The 14045-nt window shown below is 40.2% G+C and overlaps 1 protein-coding gene across 5 annotated transcripts in view; it reads right to left on the bottom strand.

Moving 5' to 3' along the window:
- Positions 1–14045, bottom strand: part of GLIS3 (GLIS family zinc finger 3) — a 533841-nt gene that overhangs the window by 39438 nt on the left and 480358 nt on the right. The window lies entirely within an intron of this gene.

The following is a 14045-nucleotide window of genomic DNA, read 5'->3' as shown; positions in this document are numbered from 1 at the left end:
CCAATCATAATGAGATTATGGTAGTTTCTGAGGTGGGACATACAGGTGTTTACATAAGGTGACATCATCAACTAACCCGAGATATAAAATGGATAATTATCCATTGATCTTCTAATTATACAGAAAAATGGCAGGATCTGACTCACTAGGTTTAAAAGGGCAGTTTATACTTTCTAACATTGAAGTTCCCTTGAAGTGTACCCGTGCAAACAGTATTAAAGTTGAGCAATGACCATAGACTATCAAAACGACATTCAATCTGCCAGTTCAGTAGGGGGCTGGTGCAAGTGTGGTGGAGAAAGGAGCAGGGACTCTGTCAGTGCAGTGAAAAGAAGCATCACAGGGCTTCCCTGGTGGCGCAGTGGTTGAGAGTCCGCCTGCCGTTGCAGGGGACATGGGTTCATGCCCCGGTCTGGGAGGATCCCACATGCCGTGGAGCGGCTGGGCCCGTGAGCCATGGCCGCTGAGCCTGCGCGTCCGGAGCCCGTGCTCCGCAACAGGAGAGGCCACAACAGTGAGAGGCCCACATACCACAAAAAAAAAAAAAAAAAGAAGCATCACGATGTTAGGAAAAACTATATTAGCAATGAAGAGTTTAGTTTCCCCGCAAAGGCTCAGGTGATTGATTGAAAACCTTAAATAGGCTGTTTCTTACAGTGTATAGAAAGACAGGCTTTGTTTTATGCCAACATGTAGATGTCGTCATCTGTGTACACCACTTATTTCATAGAAACAGATCACTTCATTTTTCTGGGCTTTTTGTGTAGGGCCATAGGTGATCAAAGGGAGGACGAACCAGTCAAGTTTATCAAGCAATTTTCAACATTTTGAACCAGTATTTAACCAGTATTTGAACCAGTATTTAACAAGGCAGAGTTTCTACATTTGTATTGCCACAGTAAGAAACCATGGGATGAAATCCCATTTGTTTTTGCATTCCCCTTGCTGAGGTCTGATGAGACTATGTAAGATGATGTAGGAACCAAGAAGGAAGGATTTGGACTGGTTAACTTACGGAGAAGACAAGTCAGAGGAGGCTTAAAGAAACTAGCTGGGTTAGGATGCTTGCTTAATCAAGAACTTAGATCTTCACTCAGCTGGAAGAAAAGAGTAACTGAGTGTCCTGTGCCTGGTAAATATATATTTTCCAAGCACATCATCTTAACTGGAATTAGCCTGAAAAGATGTGCTGAATGGCCTTGAGGAAAAACAGAGCAAATGAACACTGGCACTGTCCTGAGAATATCTATTAAAACTTGTATGCCGGGATTCCCCGTATCGAGGCTATTTTCTTGGGGAACATGTCCTCAATGTGTCTTACAGGCTGATCTGGGCTTGTGGGAGAGGCAGGAGGAATTGTGAGACCACAGACTTTGGGGCTAGAAGGAGTCCACATCACCAACCAAAACCAGAATTCTGTGAACGGAAGATCTCCAGGGAGGGAGGGAAAGGGGTGGATTTGAATTGGAAGGAAACCTATGCCATTGCTAAATAGCCATCTTTGGCATCTCAATTTTGTTTTTTGGGGACAAAGCAGCAAGATCCTTTGCCTTCTTAATTATATTTCTTTGTTTGGGAATAAAAGATATAACATGCTCTTGGTGTTTTTTCAGTCTTCTCTTCTGGTACTTCTGCCACCTGTCCTTTCTCTTAAGGATTGATGGAGCAGAGATGTGTAGATGGAGCAAGTTGCAGTATTTAGAAGTAGGACCTTAGTATCACCGGCTTGATGGAGGAGAATAATTTTGTTTCACAACTCCCTCCCCCACAGCACAGTAAGTCTGACTCATAAATGAAGGTTTGATTAACAAAGAGTAGAAAATGTGTATGGGGAAGGGGAAGGAGGCAAAGATTGTGAGCAATATAAAACCTTACATTTTTATAATTCGGGATGATGTGACTATAGGGTGAATTATGATTACTAGCTATAAAAAAGGGGTGTATTCAACCAACTAAAAGAAAAGAATTCATCTGAGCATTTTAGGTGTCATCTGGAATGTTAATTTCATACAACAGACCTCTATATCTATATTTAGATGATATATCTATATATAAATTATATATCTATGTATCTATCTATCTATCTAGAGAGTATATAATTATATGCTAATTACAAATCATTCTTATCTATTTATTCACACAAGTTTCACACCCTGGCCATTCTCTCTTGGTTACCACATATTACTTAATGTAATAGCAATGTTGAGCAGAGAAAAAAAATGTGGAAGTACATACGCATCAAGATTTTAGCATCATCTATCTCAGAGACCTGGGGGGAATATAATAATACTTACTGAGCCTTCAACTGACTCTACATTTTGCTTTTTGCTAATTGAGTCTGGATTTTTCACCACGTTATTCAAATAAATAAGATTATATGGTATAAATTAATATAATTTCAAAATACAGTACATCACTCCATATAAAGTATTAATAAAAATTTAAATATATACTATTCTAAATGAAATAAATGTACACTTAAAGTAGTCTTTGCTTTGGAAAGGAAAGAATTGGTACAAAAACTCTAACTTTTACATATATAAAGAAAAGATGGAAAGTAACAAGATGTGATCTTGATTGTGATCCAGACAATTTCTAGGAACAAGGAAATAAATAAGAATTTAGCACTAAAAAGCCCAGTGTAAGAAACGAGTGCATAAATGACTGACTTTCAAGTACAGCACATAGAATCAATTTTGTTACTGCCTAAAAACACTACATTGTATTTTATTGAAAGATCTCTCACAATCTATTAACTTTAATTTTTATAAACTTGCTTACTTGTTAACTAGCTCATAGAAATAGAAATAGCAAATTAGAATCAGGGATGAGAGGGCAGGAGAGGAGCAGAGAAAGAGAGAGCCGTACTGTTCAAGGCAAGGCCCTGGGAGCAACCAAAAGCAATCACTAAATCATAGCAAGAGAGATGCCAGGAATGTTATTTAAACAGCCAAAGGGACTCAAGAAACTTGAGTAGTCTGAGGCCATTTACTCCAGAAGCAAGCAAACAAACAAAAAACATGCATGCTTGAACAGAAACTTGCTAAGCAAAACACAAAATGTTATTGTTACTGAAGGTAGAGTAGAGGGGGCCTCAAAATCCCTTTTTCTTAGTGTCCTCACCTATTTTCCAACCTAGTCTTTTTAACACGCACACACGGTCAAATAAATATGATCTGAATTTTCTGCCCTAAACAGAAAAATTTTCTTTAACTCCAAAGAAGATGAATTAAACTTTTTGATACTAAAATAAATAAATAATTTTGATGCTGAGTATAAACTGCAGTGATTTATAATTTTTCTCCTAAGGAATATCTCATTCCCCCACTATGTCAGGACAAGATGACATCACTCTCATTCATTCTGAGTGACAGCAGTGTCCAAGAGCCAGAAGACAGACTGTCTGAAGTCTTTCTAGGTCCAACTCTGTTCCCCAGCTGCTGATCTGCAGTTGACATTTCACAGATTTCATTTGATATAGCTTACCAGTCTCTTCTTGGGCCTTTCATACTTCTTTGAAACAATAGAAGATTGTTATGTAAAAATGCACACAACAGACCAGAATTTTTTTTTTTAAATCACTGCTTACCAGAAGCAGATCACACAAAAGCAAACCAGAGAATTGAGTCAACCATTTCCACTCATTTAGTGGAGGAGTTTATATAACCTTAGCTTAAGCCATGGTTCAACGGTTTGCAAAAAAAAAGAGACAGAGAGAAGGAAACAGGTTTTAAAGTGCTCACCAAAGATCTGGGGGAAAAAATAAAAACACCTTGGAAAGATTTCTGCAGATATTTATCTATACATATACCTTGGGAAATGTCTGATAATTTGGGGGTATTTACTTGGTCTCTTTTGTGGCCTGCTCCCACCCTCTGTTCACATTGAGCTTCCCAACCTTGCAGTGATGTGGGCCAGAAGCAAAGCACTCTCCTGTTGATGCAGTACTCAATCTTAGATTGTTTCATAGAACAATAGGTCCCAATTGAAACACATAGAACTGGTGAGGTTCATGTGCAGAGAAATTGCAAATGGCAGGAGAAGCAGACGGCTGTCGTAGAAGACAGATGGAGTAGAAGTCAGACCTCCCGGCCTTGGGGTGTGGCTCCATCCCTTACCAGCCGGGTAATTTTGAATAAATACCCTGATTTCTCCCAGCCTCAGTTTCAAGTGCAAAATAAAGCTAACCTCAACTCTTACCGGGGATCATAAAATCTGCGATAACATATTCATTTATTCATTCAGAAGGTATTTACTGAACACCAACCAAGTGCTCCGAGTGCACTACGGAGAGAGTAACACATGACACAAATCTCCGTGTTTGTGTGAGAGGAAGCAGGCAGTGAACAATTTTAAACCCACAAACTATGTATTGAGCTAGAGGAAATGAGTACTACAGAGAAAAATAAAGGATGCAAGGTGAGGGGCCAGGTGGACTATGAACAATTTTAAATTAGGAACTCACAGATATCAAAGTACTTTAAACAGTGAATGTCTGACGCCTTTCAGATGATTGACACATGTTTATGGAATGACTGCTCTAAATAGAATGTACATTTAAGGTATCCCTGATTTAAAATGTACCCAATGCTTGAGAGCTGTCTAATAGCACTGTGTTAGAATATCTATGAAGCTCGAAAAATAAAAAAAATCTTAGCACTCTTTTCTCTCTTGACTATGGACAGAGGCTCAAAGAAGGCGAGGCTTTTACTCATCTGGTTAATTTCCTAGTTCTAGGAGCAGTTAGTTGTGGTCTTCTGTAAGAGTCTCGTTTTTTTGGTACTGGCTTTCCCAATGAATTATCCTGAGCTCACAAATCCATACAATCATAGAATATTGGAGCTGAAGGGCAGTGGAGCACCACTGTATCTAGCCCAGAGACATGAAATGATTTGCCAAAGTCACACAGCTAGTTCTCCAGATACCACTTTATCCCAATAAGGTAAGATGCTCTCTAGTGAAGATGCAAAGCAAGGCAGAGAGAGGGGTTGAGGGAGGACTGGAAGAGGACTCTTGTGGGCATCTGAGGTTTCGCTCCTCATTGCCAGATGATGGGGATGGGGGGTATCAGCAACCTACTGCCTTTAAGAATCTGACAATGTGATTCCCCAGTTTGCTTTGGTGAATTTGCTCATTTCTAAACTGGGGTTCTTTGTGCCCAAGCCAGGCTTATACCTTTAGTCTTTCCAGCTGGATAACGCCTTTCAGTTACACTCTCTCCCTTGTGTATAAATCCAAAGTATTTCTATGTCAACTAACAATTGTATTTCTTCAAACAAAATTTACTAATAGGCTGTGTTGCAAATCAAGCACATGCCATAAATACGTCTCACTTTTCTTCATTTGTACTGTATACACAAGCGGTGCACGCCATGTGGGACTGTATGTTTTAGCACTGCTTGGGGGCTGACACTTTGAAAAGAGGTGTTTTCATGATCAGCTAGATTAAATGTTGGTTGGTATGTGCTTTGGATAGTTACCCCCCCCTCCTTCTTTCTTCCATGGGGGTTACAGACCTCCCAAAGAAGGAAGAATGCATCAGAACAGCTAGTTTCATTGCATTCACATGAAAAATATTATTGATTTGCTGCCAGGGAGTAGAAATAATGAATAGAAACTGGTCTATGGCAGATTTGGGGAGGTATTCTTCATTTCCCCAAAGAATTGTGGGGTATCATCTGTAGTGGTTTTAAAATTCATCTGTGAAAACTAATCAATGAAAAATGGCTTTAGCAGTTGGCTGACTGCAGAGGGGGAAAAAAGGAATCCTTTTCAAAACCTAAAAAGAAAAGCACAGTTTTAAGGATTACACATCTGATTTAACATCTAAAAAAACCCCCCAATGATAATACCCCACTTTGTATAGCCAGACAGCGCTCCATTTTAGTAGTCTTTAGTGGTCTTTATAACGATTTATGAATCACTTCATGAATTCCTGGCTGAATCATCTGGGTGACTATAGTATCTACTTATACTTCCCTTCTGTCTCACAAAAGAGACACTTGGACTCAGTTCAATCCAGATTTGTCCCCGAATGAATCACAGCACGTTACTGGGGGAACTGCAAATTGAATTCTGCTTCTGAGACAATCAAGACCAGCTTTCAGAAATGAAGAAACGGCCTTGGGGAAGTGTGGGTAATTGCAACACTGTCCATCTGGGCAGGACCAAAGCAGGCCAAGAGCTGTATGTCCATCTGTGGACTCTGTTCCAAACTAGTCAAAGAGCTGAAGCCATCCCCAGGAAGGGCTTAGTGTTTTCTTTCTCCTTACAAGAGTCTGGGTCAATATTAACTGCAAATAATTTATCACATTGGACGAGACTAAGACTCAAAAATGACTGCCTGAGCCTCCACAGAGCATGACAAAATGAGGGCTGTGAAGTTGGCTATAGGTGAAATGATCACCAAGGCTTTTTAAAAAAAGACACATATGTATTATAATGAGTGAGTGCTTGTGGGAAATAGAAAGGGTAGAGTGTTCTGGAGGAACGTTTCTCCACTTGGGTTTAGGGAGTAAGTTGTAAGTCAAGAAAACAAAGTAATCAATGCCCAAGGCAGAGAAGTGTATTTTTTCTTGTATACAGTGACATATGGCCCACGGTATCACACTATTATTCCCCTGTGGAAATGCAAAGGGAGGAGGAGAGGACATCCAGGATATGTTACAAAAATGAATTATGCAGGACACATTTAACCAAGAGCCAGGTTTTTTGGAATATCTTGACTGAAGAATTGGCTGTGACTTGGTTGGTTGTCTATTTCAGAATCTGATGTGATGGGGAGAAAGGAAAGAAAAGTCTGATTCTGCCAAATCCTCTTTACAAAAAAAGTGCCAACCAGAAGAAAATTTATCCAGAGTGGTCTTAGACATTTCATGTCAAAAATTCTGTGGTGAAAAAAATTTCTGTAATGATATCGTCCCTTGGGCAGCTTTGAGTAGGTCAAAGCAAGGGGATTAACTCATAGTCCTGTGGCAAAGGGAAGACTTTCTCTTGTTCAGCATAGTGTTAGGCATAGAGTTCAGTCTGCTTTGAAATAGAACGCATTAGGTGAAAGAAAAACATTTGGAAGAAAGTGTGATGAGAATGCTAGATGAGAAATGAGAAAAAAAGTGTTATTTTTCTCCAAACATGAGAAAGAGAGGTATAGGTAGATTACAAAACAGCTTCTTGCATACCTTTCTCATGGTCACAAACTGAAAACACGAGTCTCTTGACATCAGAAGAACTTTTAGAACTAACTTCCAATGCAGTACTCCTGCCAAGTACAGCCAGGTGCCTTTGAAAGCCACTGCCAAGTGAGACTTCAGAAGTCAATATAATCCATAAATTTGAAAAGAAACTAGCTGGGTGGTGGTTTGTTCAGTAATAACATGTGCTGTTTATATGTGCTTTTTTTTCTTCATCTGAAGGATGTCAGGTTACTATTGTAATAACCACAAATGAATTTCTATACCTTCTCTTGAAGATGAGACTCAACAATTGGCTACAGAAATGAATGAAAAGAAACAGCATATATTTAAAAATTCACAATTAGAGAAGGACTCTTCTTTTACAGATGGAAAGAGCATCAAATCCTCAGATGTTTGCAACCATTTTGTATCTTCAGCACCTCATCCAGTACTATGCAAAGATAATTAATAAATGTTGGCTGTTGCTGTTGAAGAAATACTCTGTTGAAGAGACCACTGGTTCCATAGACATGGCTCCCAACTTAGTGCCAATTCTTCTGTCCAGGTGGATGGTACCTTTGTCGAATTGGTGCAAATGGCCAGTTGAATATTATATTTGTCCAGAAACCAGTTTCTGTTTCTGGGGGGAGAACATCTTCAGGAGAATGATTCCAACCATTACTCTGAGGAAGATGATTAAAACAGACAAAAGTTTTTCTCTTTGCAACTAAACAGAAAAGCAACTAAAGATTATTTCTCAGAAAAGGAGGCAAAAAGACTAATCCAAGGAACTTTGTCTCTTGGTTTCTGCTCACTTCAATAGAGTCCTCACCACTATTGAACAAACAGACCTTCGCTTGAAAAAAGATATAGTTTCTTAGGAGCCAATTTCTCCAACTACCCCCACCTGAGAGGGGAAACGATGAAGGTGATTTCCAGATCACACTGTTAAAACATTAAGCAGAGGCTTTCCTTGGAACAGCCTTTTCTACATCAGAGATGAGGCACTTTGTAATATGTGGATATCGTGACTCGGGCTAGAATGGCTTGTGGGCTTTCACTCTGGGAATTCTGGCTCCATATGACTTGCTGTTTCAGAGGAAGCATATGAAAAGAACACATTGCCACATTTGAATACTATAATGGCTTAGCGAACTCCATGTTGCTTCACGCTAATGCACTAAAGTAGAGGTTTCAAGAAAAGGAATTCTATTTTACCTCAAGCATTCCTTTTACTGTCATGACTCACTTTCCTGATTGAAAATCCAAGGGGACTAAAAAAACGTCATCTTGGGCTTCTCATGAAGTGGATTTGTTTGGAATGTGGGAACAAAATAAAGATGGCTGATTTGGCATTCAGAGGTGAAACAACTTCATTGGCACTTAAAAATTATAGTTCCTTTTACAGACCTTCTAATAGATGGTTTGTAATGTGCGCTTATAATTAATCTAAAATGATGATATAGTGCATTGCAAAATTTAAAATCCATGGAAAACAAACTGATGTGAACGAATACTTGAACCACAAGTCAAGCCATTTGTTTGCTGGAGTGACACGTGTATGCTCACATCAGCATCTCCTGCTTCGCCATGAAGTGACACAAAGGAGAATGTGGAGATGGAAGTGCATCAATCAGCTGCTCAGGGTTACTGCTGCCTTTCACACTATAAAAATGAGTTTGGACTTTATTCTAAGTATGGTGGGAACACAGATGTGAGCATAAAATCCTCAACGATTCAATTTACATGTTAAAGGGCAGCTCCTGTTGTGGTGTGGAGCAAAGGCCAGGTGTGCTGCTAGGGTGAAAGTAGAAGGTTGTGGGTAAGCAAGACTGGATGTTAGGAAACCAGTTAGGGGGCTGTTGTACTTGAGACAGGAGGGGATACTGGTGAGCTGGGTGTGGAAGAGTGGAGCTGATTAGGCTTAAAATGTATTTGAAGGCAGAGCTAACAGGACTTACAGGTTAATTCTATATGAAAGTGCTTGGGCAAAGGGAGGAATCAAAGTTGACTCCTAGGCTTTTTAGGTTTTTAATAGTAAGCTGAAGACAGCCATGTAGACCTAGCTCATTATTTTCCTCCATTATCAAGAAATATATTGGACTCTGGCAATTAGGCTCATAAAAGTTTTGCAGACCACACTGCATTAAGGAGCTTGGGCTTTATGTAGAGAACAGGCTTTTGCGTATTTGGCTAAGACAGGTACCCTGGTGACTCTGGCATACATTTCAAAGGCCTCCATATCCTGTTATCTGCCCAGAAATTTAAATGAGAGATAGATCAGGGTGGACTATGGCAGCTAGTTCAGCAATGCCTTGTTGTTGCTGTTGCTGTTTTATTTTTCTTCCAGAGGAGCCATTCACAGTCATTAGGTAGGTAAGAAGAAAGTAACAAATATCACCAATTTCCCTGTACGTGTGACTATTACAAGTGAGTCAGGGTGGCGTATTTATAAGAAGCTATTAGTAAGGTGAAGATCTCTGTGAAAAGAAAGGTCATTCCAAAGGCCAATAACCCAACTGATATTTTCCAGAGAGGATGAAGCATGGCTGTGGTCATGGATCAATATTTAAGAAGTTTTAAGACTGGTGGGCTATTCTGCCCTGGAATAAACATCAAGAAGTACCAGGAATTTTCCACAGATTTAAAGAAAACAGAACAGAAAAAGGACCTCAAGCTTTTCCGTCTAAGATACAATGCTGTAATCTCCATTTGCAAGTCTAGGATATTGGAAGTTTCTACCTCTTTGTGCTCACAGCATCAACATCAGGAACAACATTCGTTACATTCAGCAATTCTCAAGTAGGTGTGTGTGTGTGGTAGATTTTGGACCCCACCTCTCTTAATCTTGAACATCTGTGGATGTCTCTTTTCTAGAAAGAAACTGACCCTTTAATGGCATGTTAAATGTGGATAACTGTTTTCTGAATGTAAAGTGCTGAAGTCCAAAGAGAAAGAATGATGCTCTTGACCACATGACATTAGGTAAGCGTCCTATCAATAGACTCTAACAGAGGATGATGTAGATGCCAATACTCAGGCTGATAACAATGGATATTTGAGGCTTATATTTATTTTCTGACTATGGCTTTTCTCAATTATTTCAGTGATAAAGATTGACAAGCTTTGTTTGTTTGTTTGTTTGTTTTGCCAGTGTTTGTTGCCTTATAAGTCAGCTATCTATGCACGTGGGAAAGGGTCTGTAATACACATCAAGGAGCCTCTGAGAGCAGTGCTCACTGGGTAAATTGCAACTAAATTATGACACACAGCAACGTGGACACTTCTTAATAATACTCAAGTCTTCTCTGTTATGATAAGAACAGTGAGGGCAAGTTATTGATATTAGAGCTCTAACTTTCAGATGTTCTGCACTTTGTCTCTAACATGGAGGTAATTTTATTTTGACACTGACTCTTCAAAATCTTCTTAAATAGGTCATGACTATATAAACTACAAGCTTGGAATTGCAAGGGACAAAATTGTCTTTACAAATTGTGTTAAAAAGGAAAATAATACAAAACCCATTGTGTTGCCTTATCAGTCTAGGATATGGAAAGGACAGCCTCTGTCTGCTTGAGGACAAGACAGATCATTCGTACATTCTTCATCATTTCTTCTTCTGTTGGGCACAGAATATGTTCTGAACTCTTGCTGGGTGGATAACAGGATATGGAGGCCTTTGAAATGTATGCCAGAGTCACCAGGGTACCTGTCTTAGCCAAATACACAGAAGCCTGTTCTCTACGTAAAGCCCAAGCACCTTAACGCAGCTCATGAGCCTCCTCCTACATTTACTTATGAAGCTCCGTCCTCGCTTGCTCTCTCTCCTCTTAGCTTTTGTATATATGACGTTGCCTGGCTGGGTTCTACAGACCTTCAGATTTCAGGGAGATAGTTTTTCTTCTATTCCTCCCTCCCCAATTTTGGGTTAGGTACTCCTTCTGTATGCCTCCTCAGCCTCCTTTAGCGCCCCTTCATAGCACCCGAAATTATGATCACCTATTGACCAGGTTAGCTCTTGCTGGACTAGGTGCTTTGAGAGGGCCAGGCTCCTGTCAGTCTCATTGACCACTATGTCCTCAGTGTCCAGTATATTGCCTGGTGCCCAAATACTGACTGAATGATTTAATAAATGAATGAACCTCATTTTGATAAACTTTAATATTTTGTATGATGTGTATGATTTTAGCCATTATTGCAAACATACTAGAAGATTAAAAAGAGACATAAAAGATTATGTGGAGAGAGAGAGAGAGAATGTGTATGTGTATGTGTCTATGGAAAAGCTGAGTGGGTGAAGATATCAGTGTCCCTGTTTACTAAGAAAGTCCTGGGGAGGGAAGGACAGCAAAGCAGCAGGCCTAGTTTTGAGCTGTTCAGATACTACAGATGCAAATATGTGGGAATAGTTAGTATTGAGCATCTAGTATTAAAGACCACAGGAGGGCTTCCCTGGTGGCACAGTGGTTGAGAGTCTGCCTGCCGATGCAGGCGACACGGGTTCATGCCCCGGTCCGGGAAGATCTCACATGCCGCGGAGCGGCTAGGCCCGTGAGCCATGGTCGCTGAGCCTGCGTGTCCAGAGCCTGTGCTCCACAACGGAAGAGGCCACAACAGTGAGAGGCCCGCATACCGCAAAAAAAAAAAAAAAAAAAAAAGACCACAGGAAAGCAAAGGGAACCCCAGCAATGGGTGATGGCAAGAGACTCCTAGCAGTGTGTGTGTGTGTGTGTGTGTGTGTGTGTGAACATATATATTAGAGCAACTACGTATTGTATAGAAGTATGCAGGTTATATAAGATACTGGAGCTTTGAGGTCACCATCCTTCAGACCAATGAATCAAGGGGAGTAATCCTTTCTAGGAATCTCCCACCTGGGCAGTGGGAGTTGGCAATGACCCCCTGTTTCCTAGGCATTCCCCTCACTGGTCCTTTTCCCTTGTCAAACCTGCCTTAGCATCACAGGAACCCTGGAGGTTACAAGGAAATTTTAGGTTCCTGCCCTCAAAGAACTAATAATCCAGTTAGCAAGTGGACATCTGGGAAATGGAAAATAAATGAGATAGATTTAACTGGGGAGCTGCAAGAGGCAAGGAGGCTTTCTGGGCTGAAAACTAAGCCAAGCCCCAGGCTGATAACATTTAGTCAAGAATAAGATAATAAGGGAATATCCTTATTGTCTCTTTAGGTAGAGAAAGATCCTGAATTAAGATGCAGAAAACAACCAAGCTAAGTCAGTGAGCAGGTTGGTTTGACTAGAGCTAAAGAACTTTACATAATTGCAAAGACATGACATAGAAAACAATTGCTGTTTTTAACCCCTTGGCATCCAGGAAAGCTACAATATGTTCCCAATGGTGAATAAGAAAATGCTATCTGTGAAGACCAGCCTGGTTACCCAAAGGCATAGAAAGACCGCACATATATCAAAGTCCCTAGAATTCTAGCAGTATCACATCTGATATGAATGGAAAACAGGAAGGCTTCCCAATACTTCATACAGATTCAAGAAACTGACATTCCTTATTTAGTTAAGGTGTTTAGATTACTTTCTCCAAAAAAATTGTCCCTAACATTCTCTGCTGTTGATTCCTGTACTAGAATGCATTCTCCACGGGCAGAGCACATCCTTTCCTTGTTTTCAGTCTTCTCTGGCTCAGAGGTGGGGCTCATAGGAAGCTCTTTACATGTCGCTCCACTCTGGTAAATCCACAAGTCCCCTAAACACTGTCACTTATGCTACAGAGCACACCATATTTGTGGCCTTCTTTAGAAGGGGAGAGGCAGCCAACATGCTCTCGAACAAGATGAGTGACACAAATCCAGCTGACTTATTCTTGGGATTGCAAGATTTCTCCATCTCAAAAAGGGACTTCCATCAATGTTTGTTTTCTCTGGTCTAAAAGACATACTTTGAAACCCAATAAATTAACATTTCCGAAGACACTGAGTTCCCACTGTCATAAAGTACCACTGGCTCGTTCAATATGACACAGTAAAACACCACTTCCCATATTAATTTTAAATCAACATTAGGTGATGTGGTGTAGTTCGGCTTAAATCACTGAAACGATGTGTCATTCAGATAATATTTCAAAATAAAAATGGAACCTCGTCAAATTGAGAGAACTTGCGTTTACTTTATTTTACGGTGGTAAGGATCAAAGAAACAGATGTTAACTGGATAGATGTAGTGGACCTTTCCTGACTTATGACAGTGACTCAGCCCATTTTATTAACAAGTCAAAGCTAAATAAATGATGAATCAATGCCCGCAAAGCAGGAAAAAAATGCCAGTTTCCCACTAAAAATCGCAAAGTGGATAAACTTATTTCCGTTAGGAAAACTGCTGGGGTTTTTACTGGGGAATTTCCCAGGCAAACAGAGGCAAAGATATATAAACCCAAAGCGGAAGGTAAGCACATTTCCTCTTAGTGTTTTTATGCTGGACATTAGTGCAAACACAGTGAATAATTCAGGGCTGTTTCTCCAGTCATCCTCATCTCCAAACCTGATTGGAAGAGATAAACCTCCACACCCTTGCTCCTGCCAGTTGGGCTGGCATAGGAACGGGGCTCACATCCTGTGGGGAGAGCAGAGCAAAAAGGCAAAGCCACAAAAGTGAAAATATCCACTTCATTCACCCAGCCATGCAAAGTACACCACCTTCCTCTGCCTCTCCATTTTCCCTTCCATGATTATATTATCAGCCACTGCAATCATTTGACAACATCCTTACAAACCTGAATCTCTCAGCCATGCCAAGGTTGCCTGTCCTCATGCCATGTAACAAGCTAGGTGTTTTACCTGCTTTGGTTCATCTAATCCTAATTCCCCATGAGTGTAAACAAAGGCTCAAAAGAGCTAAGG

This window comes from Mesoplodon mirus, assembly GCF_964341445.2.
Source record: "Mesoplodon mirus genome assembly, chromosome: 1".
In the NCBI taxonomy this organism is placed as follows: Eukaryota; Metazoa; Chordata; class Mammalia; order Artiodactyla; family Ziphiidae; genus Mesoplodon; species Mesoplodon mirus.
Note: the sequence above shows the minus strand (reverse complement) of the source record. Positions and strands in the feature narration are given on the sequence as shown.